Source organism: Podarcis melisellensis (assembly GCF_964234715.1).
Source record: "Podarcis melisellensis genome assembly, chromosome: Z".
Lineage (NCBI taxonomy): Eukaryota > Metazoa > Chordata > Lepidosauria > Squamata > Lacertidae > Podarcis > Podarcis melisellensis.
In genome coordinates, this window is record NC_138547.1 from 13,991,990 (window position 1) to 14,005,128 (window position 13,139).

Here is a 13,139-nt window from a genome sequence, read left to right on the forward strand (position 1 = left end):
GGACTTAACTGTCAGGGGTCCTTTACCTTTACCTTTTTAGCTCCTAACCACCACCTTGTAAGTTTTTGTTTCCAACAGTTCCTTTCCAACAGGGAGGCTGATGACGTCCAAGCCGGGGAGGGAAAAACTTATGTCACAATTACTTTCCACATACAATCCTACCCCACTCTTGAACCTTCAGCTATGGGTTTGGATAGAGCAAATAGTATTCAGCACGGATTTATCAAAAGTATATGCTGATGTCATATTTGGGTCAGAACTGAAACAACCTCATCCTGAGCGCCAAAGTTAAAGTTGAGCTTTGGGTTACCAAAACCAGAACATCAACTAATCTGGAAAGAAAGCACTAAATCATGTCTTTTCATTTTGAAAAACACTGGCAAGTAAAGGCTGTGAAATTTCTGCATTTCACAAAATGAATAAATAAAACTAAAACAGAGCCCAAGAGAAAAGCCAAAATAGCCAGAAGCCTCTAGGCCCACCTGCTCAAGAGAGGGGGATGAGCAAGATGGAAAATGATTAAGTTGAGTGGAAGGTTTGGTGAAGAACAAGAGATATACAAAAAACCTCACTTGATAAACACAGTGATAACAGTGTGGTATTTTCCAGCACAATATAATGTGTTGAAGTTTATACTGTTTTGGAGGGTAAAATAAGAAGTGACAGATGTAGTTGTGCAGAGAAAATAAAAGACAAGCAGATTAATTGAAACCTTCAACAGACTCTCTTTCTGGGGTATTTTGCTTGATAAAAGTGATAGCACAACCTGACCTATACTAGATATAAGGAAGGAAATAACTTTATATAATGTGCATTCATTTCTGCTGAACACTTAAACACTATTTGTGCATTTTCTAAAGTTTTCACAACAGGCTTGTTAATATTAAAAGCTTCCAGTTCTGTGCCAATATTGTATTGACACTGGAATTCCAGCAGCTGTTATGTTGACTGGAAAAGCAGAGGCACAGCGTTTCAGCAAATGAAGGTACTTTTGGAAATGCGGAACAGTCCCGTGGGATTATAGATGCCACTTCCAAAATGCAGGTGACAGAAGGGAGAAAACCTGAAGCTCCGACATGCAGAAATCTTGAAAGGGCTAGCATGTTGAGCAGCTGCAATTAGCTTTTCAAAAATGACTCGGGTTAGATCTGTAGTCACAACTAGGTACCAAAACAGGATTGAGGGTTCACCAGAGTTTTAAAATGGTGTTAATGGCTCACAAAAATATTGTTCCCAGTGCAGAATATGGTGGTGTGCCAAATGAGCTTTTAAACTTAGCTTTTGACCTTTTTACCATATTTCCCAAATGATTCAGCAGTTGGTGGGAGGTGCTTTATCCAACGGGGAGCATCTGAGAGCAAAAGTCACCAATGATACTACACCTCTTTAAAAAGTCGTGAAGGTCATTCCACGCCAAATCACCTGGTGCCATGTGCTCTCATGACTCAGATTTTCTGTAAAAAAAAAAATTTATGTGTAGATACTTATGAGATAAGCTCAAAATAATATTTTAAAATTTATGGTCCAAAATTGGGTGCAGGAGAATTTTTTGAAAATTTCAATTTTCGCGCAATTTAGGCTCTTATGTTCTTATGGTTTTTGTGCCAAGCAATGTAAACCAAGGCTCACGAGTACAGTGTGAGATCTTCTGGCAAGCTGAGGACTGAATGATGGGGACTGTAGCCCCAAATCAGTAGCATGGAAAATACTATAGTGGTTCCATGGTGGAGCAGCCTTTAGTTCTGGGTAGCACCTCCTCTTTGTTGATAATCAGATCCCCTTTCAGCAAGTAAAGCGCCCATGGCAGTAGCTTCACCTCAGCTCCTAAGACTGTTTCCAGGGGTGGACCTCGGCATATCAAATGTCAGTAGTGCCTTGTGTGACATCAAAATCTGGGGCCCCTACACATCTTGCCTTCCATTGGATGTCATAGTTGCCCGCAATAGCATCCTAGAAACTCTGTGTCCGGTGCAACCACACTGGTACCGCTCCCCTAGATCCGCCTTTGATGTTCCCGCATGGTTTGTAGCAACAGGGTTCTGGCACCACTTGAATTAAAGTGGATACAATTACGTTTTGAAGTTTACTTCATAAGGTTATTTCTTTTGTGAGTGAGAGGCCCCATTTCAACTGGGGATGAGAAGCAGTTTGGGATTTGGGCCATGGTTCTGTTGTGCCCCGACTTTGAAAATAGAGCAGCTCTGAGTCAGCAACCTTTCCTCCCTTTGGTTGGAGTGGGAATAATATGATGGTGGTGGTGGTGATGATGTATATCCCACCCATCTGGCAGGGCTTCCCCTGGAAAGCAGCTGGTGCTGCTCTTACTTCGCTCCACATCTTCCCTCACCTTTGGGAGAGAAGCAAAACAGCTGCTTGGCCACAAGAACCCACCCTTTGTGTCACTTGGTCTGACCCTGTTCTTCAAAGCTCACAAGGAGAAACACATATCCAGCTGTATTCTGCAATATCCTTTCCTCACTATCTAGTTGTTTTCTAGTGTCTAATAGCCAGCAACATCTAAAATTGATAGCAGCATATAGGCTCTCTAATCCACAGCTCCCCATTGCCAGAAACACAAGCTAAGCTCCATAAAAAGCCATAAAGTGTGTGCCTCAATTTGAAGATATTCTGAAAACAGGCAGCTCCTTTCAGTGGACAGACTGTCTACTTCTTAAATTGCATTACAAAGACAACATTATTTTTTACCTTCTGAGGCAAACTTCTCCCTATTAAATTTCAACTTCTTCTGTCGATATCCTGATAGACACAGTACTTGGCTTTTTAATATTTTGCCTGTAGGATATGTGCCAGCTCAACCTTGATGTAGAAAATTTTAATTCAAATCAATACGTGAACAAGGTCACTCTAAAATTCAATTAATATGAATGGGGGAAAATGCCCCACAGTTCTTTGAGCTGAAAATGGAACAGCTGCAGGTTAAACATGCATGTAACCCTCTGTCTAATACTACTACAATCCCAGCCTGTTTTTAAACACTACAGCGCTGATTCTGACTATCAGGATGCAAAGCCTCTAGCTTTTTTAAAGGACAAAATGTGATAAAATTTGCATTATCCTTAAATCTTTACGGACAAAAAATAGTGAAAATCCCCCAAGGTACCTTGGATTTTTTTAAAAAGGCCTCTTCCTCCAATAATTAGTAATTCTATTCAACTTAATGAGTTAACAATTGCAAAATAGCTGGCATACCAAAGAGTTGAATGAAATGAAGACAGGAAATATATTTTAAACTCAAAGGCACCAGCATCAAATTTTTAAGAACCAGAATCAAATATGCGGAACTAAAAAAAGATTTTGATTCTTTGGAGTTTGAACTGCATTTCTATGCATCTGGCTGGTCAAGTATATCGAAGGATTTTAGCTCTGATAAAATAAAAATGGTGCCCCTTAACAGCTCTTTCTTAATGGTAATTAAGTAATACACCACTTATGTGCCAAAATAGCTTTATAGTTAGGAAGAAAAGTTCATGATACTGGTTTGGTTTAGCATCCATGATCTGCTCCTTTTCAAGCCATCTATGCCAGCAGTGATTGCCAAATTTTGTGGCAGTGAATCTCAAAAATTTGTTACAACATTTGTGAGGAAATACACAAATGTCTTGAACCCACCGCCCAGCAATTTTATCAAGTTCCAGCATTATGAAAATGCTTTCTACCTACTTTTCCCAATTCATGCACAATTTCATGTAGGCATGAGAGAGAGTATAAAAGATAAAGAGGTCCCTCTGTATGCACAGTGGTGATGTAGGTTTTCCAAAAACATTTATGCTGCCTTAACTTGATGGAGCTATCTTGGCATGCTTTTTTGACTTATATTTACTAAACAAAATTCAAACAGTATGTCAAGTTAATTTTACATGCCATATGCTACTTATAAACCTTTTCCAATAGCTGAAATATTTGATAAGTTTGAATAAAATGCACTTGGGCAGCTTAAATGTTATATTCAAATATGTACTTGGAAACTAATTTTACTGGAATGCCGGTAAATATTGTAAAACATGGCAATTCAATAGTGTACGCATTACCATTATATTAAATTTTAAAGGGGAACTTGTGGCACTTTAACTAATATGACAATTTTTAAGGACACCTGAATGCCTTTGCATATAAATACATGTGCTTCTTAAAGACATTCATCTGAAAAAGTGAACTAAACTTTTATTTTAGATTTGGCAGGCTTCATACCAATTCCAGCTGTCAAGTTCGACTATTATTTAATTATTTGTAGCCTAACAATTATTACTAATCAGTTTTATAAAAAAAAATGTATTTCTAAAAGTGGAAAGTTTCAGTAGAAAAGATAAAGGAATGGAAAACATTCCAAGCTATATCACTGATGTGCAGAGTAAATGCCACTTGAACAGTGCTCAATTTTTAAAATGTCGAACTTCTAAAGCAGTAGTTTTCAAACTGCATTTGGGGAGATCCTGGGGAGCTTTAGAACTTATCAGAGGAAAACACAAGAACAGAAAAATAGCACTGCTGAATCAGACCAGTAGTCCGTCCTGTCCAGCATCATGTTCTCACAGTGGCCAACCAGATGCCCAGTGGGAAGCTTGCAAGCAAGAAATGAGCACAACATAAATAAATACGACAATATTTGGAATGAGTTTATACAAAATGTAGCAGGCTATTAATATCTATATATGTATTAGGATAATAATATCAAATTTATAAAATAATGTAAGGGTTAGGGTATTTTTCATATATATTCATATATGTCTTTCTACACATTTTTGTGTCTTTTTATTTTCGTCTCTTTTTCTTTGTATCACTTTATCCCTTTATGGCTGAAACCTTTTCAATAAAATATTGATAACAACAACAACAACAGGCAGGATCTGAGCACAACAACACTCTTCCTTCCTTTCCATCAATTGGTATTCAGAAACATTACTGACTTCAACAGTGAGTGCAATGCTTAGCCATCATGGCTAGCAGCCATTGATAGCTTATGGAACAACAATGGCAGCTAAACCTTCATGAAAGATGGCTTGCCTGTACATTACTGGTCCCCGTTGTGTCATGATTCCAACCTTGAAGCTCAGCCAGGACTCTGACACAGGGGAGGAGGAACCTGCTAGATCAGGAAGACCAGTGGCACAAGATGCATAGGTATTGAATCCTTGACACATAGCCTGAGTTTGTCAGTCAGGAACCCCATGAAACAGATTCCCCCAAACTAGGACACCCCCACCCAAAGGAGAACCCCGTCTCCCCTTTTCACCAGAGGCCTCATGCTCCCCGGTGCATGCTCTCCTGTGAAGGCAGCACACAAGGTAGGGAGCTGACTGAGAGGTGATGGAATATCACTGATTGCTTGGATGCAGAGGAATGGTGGGAGGAACAGCAAGGCCCCTCGCCCGCCCCACATGTCCATGCCTCATTAATCAGCATAGCAACTGAAAATCATGTTGTATGTGTTTGGAACAATAACAGAGAATGGTAAAGAAAATAACTTTTTTGCTAGTTATTTTCCTCTACAGTTCCCCTCAATGGCTGACCCTACACTTCCTTCTTCCTCTGCTGGTATGAATGCTACACTTTGCTTTTCATGCTCATTCTTCTCTAATGATGCCTATTTGTAAATAGCAAGATAGGATGCAATTAAGCCATTAGCGGCTAAACAAACAAACATGCTAATTAGGTTCTTTACAAGGCTTTTTTTTTAATAGAGAGGCTGGAATTTACCTTTCATTAATCTGACTTAATTGCAATACCATACGCTAAAAAGTCAACATAAATTAAGGGCTTTAAACGATTTCCCCAATATTAAAGATAAGCTGGTGAATTCCTCTCCCCTGAAAATCCCTCCACCCCCAGATAACAAATGGCAGCCTCTTAATAAGGAAGGGTAAACAGCAAACAACTGTACCAAAATGAAAAGGGGACTGTTTTGCTACCGTTAGTTGCATTTATGATGTAATTACCTTGCTGCGATAAAGAGGTAAGCATCTTAAAAACCTACAAATCAATTCAGTTAGCAGTAGGATATGAAGGATGCCCAACTTCTGTCACTGCATCAGTTGGATCCATGATACTCCAGAATCCAATAAAGCCCCAAATTATCAATGCTCTATGGAGTGCCAGAAATGCCTTCAGGGCATGGATGGGGAGTTTCCAGTGCTACACGCCAGTGTTACATTCCTGGTGAGGCCTCATGGAGAATTTGTTCCATGATTTTGTTCTGGGTGTATGTAAGGGAACTAAAGGGCTTTGGTTAGAGTAGATTGTACATCATAGTTGTGTCATGTGGTAGAGCATAGGCTTCACATGCAGAAGATCCCAGGTTCAATCCCTGGTATTTCTAGGAAGGGCTAGGAGAGTGTCCCTGCCTGAAATCTTGGAGACTCACAAGCAAGTCAGTGTCAGCAAGACTGAGCTAGCTGGAACAAAACCAGCTTTCCATGTTCCAAATACCAGGCTCCTTCTCATTGGTGGAGACAGTAGTTGGAAACGACTCAAACTCCAAGATGTTTAAACATCTGGCAATTGCCATTCCTATTAGAAGGCACACTATGATATTTCCCCATTTCCCCACAAGAACTTTCTGCAAACAGGTCCTGAATCAAGACTGTAAAGCTATTTCCTAGTGGTTGAGGGACTAAATCCAGTTTGATGCCATTAATCTGTCTCTATATATGGGGGCTGTTTGGCAGTTTGTGGACTGGACAGGGGAACTCAAGACAAAGAGGATTTAAGGATGCAATTACCAATCCAGCAAGGATAGTGCAGAGGCTTCTGGCTAGCCTCCTTCTGTCTCGAAAGGCAATGGGGTGTGCCTCCAGAGGTGAGGTCAAACTGCTGTGTTAGCAACAATGAATAGACCTTCCTGTGGTGCAGGCTTGGGCAGTGTGTATGGTGGTCCTGAGATGCCCAGATGACAAGATCCCCCTCTCAGCCTTGCTGGTGTGGTCCAAAGGAAAGCAGAGCAATACATTTTGCACCAGCTTGGCTGCAGGAGTTGCTCAAAATTAGCTTACAGTATGCCATCCAACAATTTTAGGGACTCCATTGCAGATTTGTGTAGAGCTTACTCCTTAGTCTTTTCTTCTCCTCAAGAAATCCCACAAGGTTTAGGATCAGGGTTTTTCTTCCCCTTTCCAGGCTGACAAGCCCCACCTGCCCCTCATTTACAGAATGTGCAGAAACCACCATCTTGACCAATGGGCCCCCATTGGTCTTGTCTGCTTAATTTGGTAGAGCCTGTCTTCATATGCAAGGAAGTTCTTAACTCATTGAGGGTTTGGGACCCTTCAACTACTCTCACCTGGTTTAACCAGCCAGTTGAAGCCATTCCTGGGGTGTGGCTTCTGCCACACGCCAACAGCTTCTAGGAGCCACAGGGGAGAACTGAGTGCAGGATGGGGACCAAAGGTGGATAAACTACCTCAAAAGGAGCACATGTCCCCTACCCAAGCTACCCAAGTACTACCCCTCCCATAACAACCCATACACCCCAGAGGTCTCTGCTCCCATGAAAATGTGACCCCTAGTTGAATTATTGTGAAGGAGTTATTGGATCAGGTTCTCCAAAACATGGTTTGAATGCTCTGGAATCAGGGCTGGCACAAGGTATTCTGAAGGGCAGGAAAGCCTTTGTTCCCAGTAATAAGGGGGCAAAAAAGCACAATAAATTTTATGCTATTTGTTATGAAATTGTTTATTACATAAATGATGATATACAGTGGTACCTTGGGTTAAGTACTTAATTCGTTCTGGAGGTCTGTTCTTAACCTGAAACTGTTCTTAACCTGAAGTACCACTTTAACTAATGGGGCCTCCTGCTGCTGCCGCGCCGCCGGAGCACGATTTCTGTTCTCATCCTGAAGCAAAGTTCTTAACCTGAAGCACTATTTCTGGGTTAGCGGAGTCTGTAACCTGAAGCGTATGTAACCTGAAGAGTATGTAACCCGAAGTACCACTGTACATGGAAGAAGGGTGTTTACGGTTTATAACACAATCTGACGTCTACAGTCAGTTAGCTCCTCTTCTCTGTTTTTTCTTTCTTTTCCTCATGTACTTTTCCTTTTATTTTGCAAAATAAATGCAGGTAGTCTGTAACTAATGGTCATAATTTAAACTGCCCAAAGATAATTAAGTTATTGTTAACAATCAAAATTCTACCTTATACCTTCCTGCACTGCCAAAACTTATTATTACCATATTCTCTTGAGATCGATAAATGTTATATTCTGTTTTATTTAATTTGCAATGTTTTGTAAATGATTTTGTATATTTTGGATTACTAGAAAACCAATAAAATTCAAAAGAAAGGAAGAAAGGAAGGCCCCTCCACCCCCAAACACATACACAAATTCCACACACAGAAGTCAACCAGACTGCAAACAAGCTTTGGTGACAAAGAGAGGTCTGCAAGGCACACACACAGCTCTGTTCTCCATGATCTTGCTGCCACCCTGTCTGCCAGCATCCGCTGTCTGAGGCAGTAGCTAAGGCTGCCACACCTCAAATATGCCATGTGCTCCTAAATCTCCTTCCTTTTCTCTTCACTTTTCCATAGTAGCATTTTCTTCCACCACTTTTGGCTAGTACTGCCTCCTAACCATATTGTACGAGCAGATTTCAAAACGTAGTATGGAGGGAAAGATGCTAACCATAGTTCGCCAATCTGAGCATCACAGCAAGCTAGTCATTGTATCAAACCAAGCCCTATTCAGAGTAGACCTATTAAAATTACTGGCTGAAAATAATGCCAAATTTAGGGAGTATTTTGCAGTATTCTCTTGAAAATGACTTTACTTATTTTTTTAAAATGCTGGGATTGACAGCAAGGATCCTATATGCAAAACATTGAGGGGGGGTGTCACATATTAGATAATGAAATATTAAACTATGGGAAATGGCCACTTTAGGAATCCCCTTATCTGGATTCCATGGGTTAAATATGGGCAAGAAACTTTTAAAAAATGTGAACAAGGCTGGTAAAAGTTTACAGAACTCTGGAATAATGAACAAGGAACAGTGAATGGGGTCATCTGGAGCTCTGAGGTACATTGCCAGCTATATATTGATGACACACAGCTCTACTTCTCCTGTACATATCCTCTGCAAGTATGGCAGAGGATATGTTGGACCATTGTCTTGCCTCTTCAATGGAATGGACAAGAGCCAGTAAACTGAAGCTCAATCCAGATAAAGCTGAGGCACTGTTAGTGGGTGGTTCCCTAGACCAGATGGATGGGAGGTTGCCTGCTCTTGGTGGGGTTACACCCCCTTCTGAAGGAGCAGGTGTGTAGCTTACAGGTACTTCTGGATCCACTGCTGTTGCTTGAGGCTCTGGTGACCCAGCTGTGCCCATATCTGGACAAGGATAGCCTAACTTCTGTTGTCTATGCTCTGGTGACCTCTAGGTTAGATTTCTGCAATATGTTATATGTAGGGCTGCCTCTGAAGATGGTTCGGATACTTCAGCTGGTGCAGAATTCAGCTGCCAAGTTGCTCACTGGGGCAAGACAGTTTGAGCATATAATACAATCCTGACATTGGTGCTAGTTTTGACCTATAAAGCCTTAAACAGCTCATGATTGCAATACGTCAAGGACCACCTCTTCCCATATGACCTGACTTGGACCCTGCGATCATCATGTGAGCACTTTCTTTGTGTGCCTTCTCCACAAGAGCCCCGGAGGATGTAAGTTTAACAAACAACAATGTTCTTAGAAGAGCTACTATTGGATCTAATCATTATTATAAAAAAAAACAGGAAGTGAAGGGGACCCATTCACCAGAAAAGAGGAAGGAGTGAGAAAATCTGTGGCATGTTCCTGAGCCTTCACACCATTAAAAATTTAAACCAAATCAATGTTCCTTAAAGGAAGGAGCTGTATAGACTGTTAAGAGTGATCCATTACAATGACTGCCCTTTAGGAAACAAATGATGTGTGTATGTTTTCCCCTATCCAAAAGGTACAGATGTTCTATATACATAGCTTAAAATTAAGGTGTTAGAGTCTCAATTCTGTGATCAACACTGTTACCTCAACTCTTTAAGAAGAATATATGAAATAGTTACTCAAATTAAAAGCTGGAGAGCAGGATTTAAATGCTTGAGGCTACAATCACATTAGGAAAAATAGGGAGATAACTCTGTTAACTAAATTGCTACCACTAAGATAAATTTAATACAGCAGACAAAACTGCAGCAAGTATACTATCAAGATGTCTAATTTGTCTGTATTTAGCATACAGCCCACTTCTATACTGCCAGACTACTTAGAGTAGCTAAAGGGAGATTTAAGATGCTAATAGATAAATTATGTAATTTAGTAAGAATGGAAACCACTGGGAAAGGGGGTGTTACTCCCCAATTTCACAGCAGAAGGAAAAGATTAGGTGAAGAAGCCTAGATATATAAAATATTACAATTATATAAAGGAAATAAAACGGTTGAGCTATAAAAGTAATGTGAAAAACAGTTCCTTAAAATAAGCCATTTTCTGGGGTGGAATATATTTTCCAAAATTATACAAATTATTTTAAGACTGCTTTAAAATGATGAGTTGCAGTGCTTCTTTGTTAATCCATTCTGCAATATTTTTAGAAACCATGAGCTTTCTGTAAGTCTTTAGAACATTACAAAAAATAACAGTGGCTTTTACTCCACATGCATTTTGCAAATGAGTGATGAAATGGGGCACAATACAGAGGTGTTGGGTAGTGTCTGTTCCTTTCAGTGGGGCTTACATGGGACAAGGGTATGCCCTCATCAAAATCCATGGAAGCAAAGATTTGCACTTGACATCTGAAGTAGAAGCCTTCTTACCATACAGTACTTTTACAAGCATTATTTTACAATAATGACCCCGCATTATTTATACTGTCCCTTCTCTCCAGCCTTTCCTAAGAGATTAGGTCAGGTAATAGTTAAAAAAACAAAAACAAAACCTCAACCAATTAAAACACCACCAAACAACAAGCAGTTAAGATACACAAATTAAAAATTACTCACATAATTCTGGTCATCCACACCACAGCCCAAAATAGAACAATTCATAGCTCTTCCAGATGGAACTCTAGAGTAGGCTTTCCCAATCTGTTGCCCTCCAGATGTTTTGGACTCCAGCTCCCATCATCCCTAGCCACTGGCCATGCTGGCTAAGGCTGTGAGCAGCTGCAGTCTGCAACATCTGAAGGGCACTAGTTTGGGGTTAGGGAAAGTTCCACTGTAATGAAGATGCCACAGAATCCCTCTCTGAGACCCAGGTGTTCAAACCTGGTAGAGATGTACAAAGCTCTTCCAATTGTAGCGTATGTCACAATCAAGATAGCCCTTTCAGTTATACTGGTAGGCATGATAGTACAAAGGATAAATTACATTCTACTAACTATTTAGGATACTATACTAATACGGTAAGGGACGTGGGTGGCGCTGTGGGTTAAACTACAGAGCCTAGGGTTTGCTGATCAAAAGGTGGGTGGTTTGAATCCCCGCAACGGGGTGAGCTCCCGTTGCTCGGTCCCTGCTCCTGCCAACCTAGCAGTTCAAAAGCACATCGAAGTGCAAGTAGATAAATAGGTACTGCTCCAGCGGGAAGGTAAACAGCATTTCCATGCGCTGCTCTGGTTCGCCAGAAGCGGCTTAGTCATGCTGGCCACATGGCCCAGAAGCTGTACGCCGGCTCCCTCGGCCAGTAAAGCGAGATGAGCGCCGCAACCCCAGAGTTGTCCGTCAGGGGGTCCCTTTACCTTTACCTTACTAATATGGTGACTCTTGAAGATTTCACAGAATGAAAGAATTTATTAAATATCATCTAACACTGAAGATTCTAATGCACCATGAATTCAGCATCAGCTTGTGAAAACTTGAGCTAATAGAGTGTCAGACTAGGATCTAGGAGACCATGGTCTGAATCCCCATTTGGCAATGAAGCTCACTGGGTGACCTTAGGCCAGCCATTTTCTCATAGTCTAACCTACCTCATAGGGTTGTTGTAGGGATTAAATGAGGAGAGGGAGCACTGTGAACACCACCCTGATCTCATTGGAGAAAAATGTGGCATATAAAGGCAACTAATAAATAAGTAATGTGAAAGTACCTTTGTAAGATGTGCATAATCTCTCCACCTGAAGGCACACAAGATGATATACAGCATTCATTTTACACATTGTGCTTGGTTCACCATGCAGTGGAAATACAAACTGACACTGGTGACCATTTCAGTTTAGACTGTGGTCATCCTAACATAAGCTCCAACAGAATCACAGAAAGAAAATAGGCAACTCCAGAATATTCTCTAGAATAGAGAGAGAACACCACCTGCAGCCTTCAGAGCTGCCTATACTTACACATGAATCACATCAGTCAGCTGGACTAACAAGAACAGATGTAAAGAATTGCCACTAAAGTGCTAATTATACTGTGTAGCTGAACAATGACAACCTAAATTAATTGCGTTGCTGATAAATCTGGGGAGAATACAGCAGCAAGGGACAATGCAAGGGGTTGCCGAACCCTGAAGAATTTCGTGCCAACTAGCTAGTAGATTCCTCTTTTATAGCTGTTATAAGTTTATGTCCATTCCAACCTGCTCAGAGATTCAATTCAACAATAAAAGCTTTGCCTTGAAACAAACATTTTCAAACTTAATATAGTTTTATGGACAGGTATAAACAACCCATGTAAAGCATGATTTATAGCCAGGATCTTAAAAGCACTATATCATAGCACTGAAGATGCACAGCAGCTAAAATGTAAAAACCTGCCTTGTATGACAATGGATCTCCATTAATACATAATCAAACTCATGTGAGGTTCAGGGTTTTTTTTAGAACAACAAGTTGCTCTATCAAGGGGATAGTTTGTTGCCCACAGCATACACCTTGTTGAGAAATGATCAAATAATTCAATTTGTGAAAGTCTACGACTGGCCAGGATATCAGGCTCAGTTCATTTTTAAAAAGAATTTATATGCCATCCTTCAGTAAAAAATCTTTTCAGATTGGCTTATACTGTAAATCAAACAATACAATACAAATTAAAATACATGATTAAACAACAATTAAATCAAAATAAATTGGTGAAGATTTATAAAGGACAGAAATAATGACACACATATATTGCACTCAAACAAATTTTGGAGGGGATTTTTTTT

The 13,139-nt window shown here is 40.3% G+C and overlaps 1 protein-coding gene and 1 long non-coding RNA gene across 4 annotated transcripts in view; both read right to left on the reverse strand.

Moving 5' to 3' along the window:
- Positions 1–13,139, reverse strand: part of LOC309361908 — a 212,947-nt gene that overhangs the window by 34,576 nt on the left and 165,232 nt on the right. The window lies entirely within an intron of this gene.
- The window catches only part of MED27 (mediator complex subunit 27), a 164,909-nt gene that overhangs the window by 32,490 nt on the left and 119,280 nt on the right, over positions 1–13,139 (reverse strand). The window lies entirely within an intron of this gene.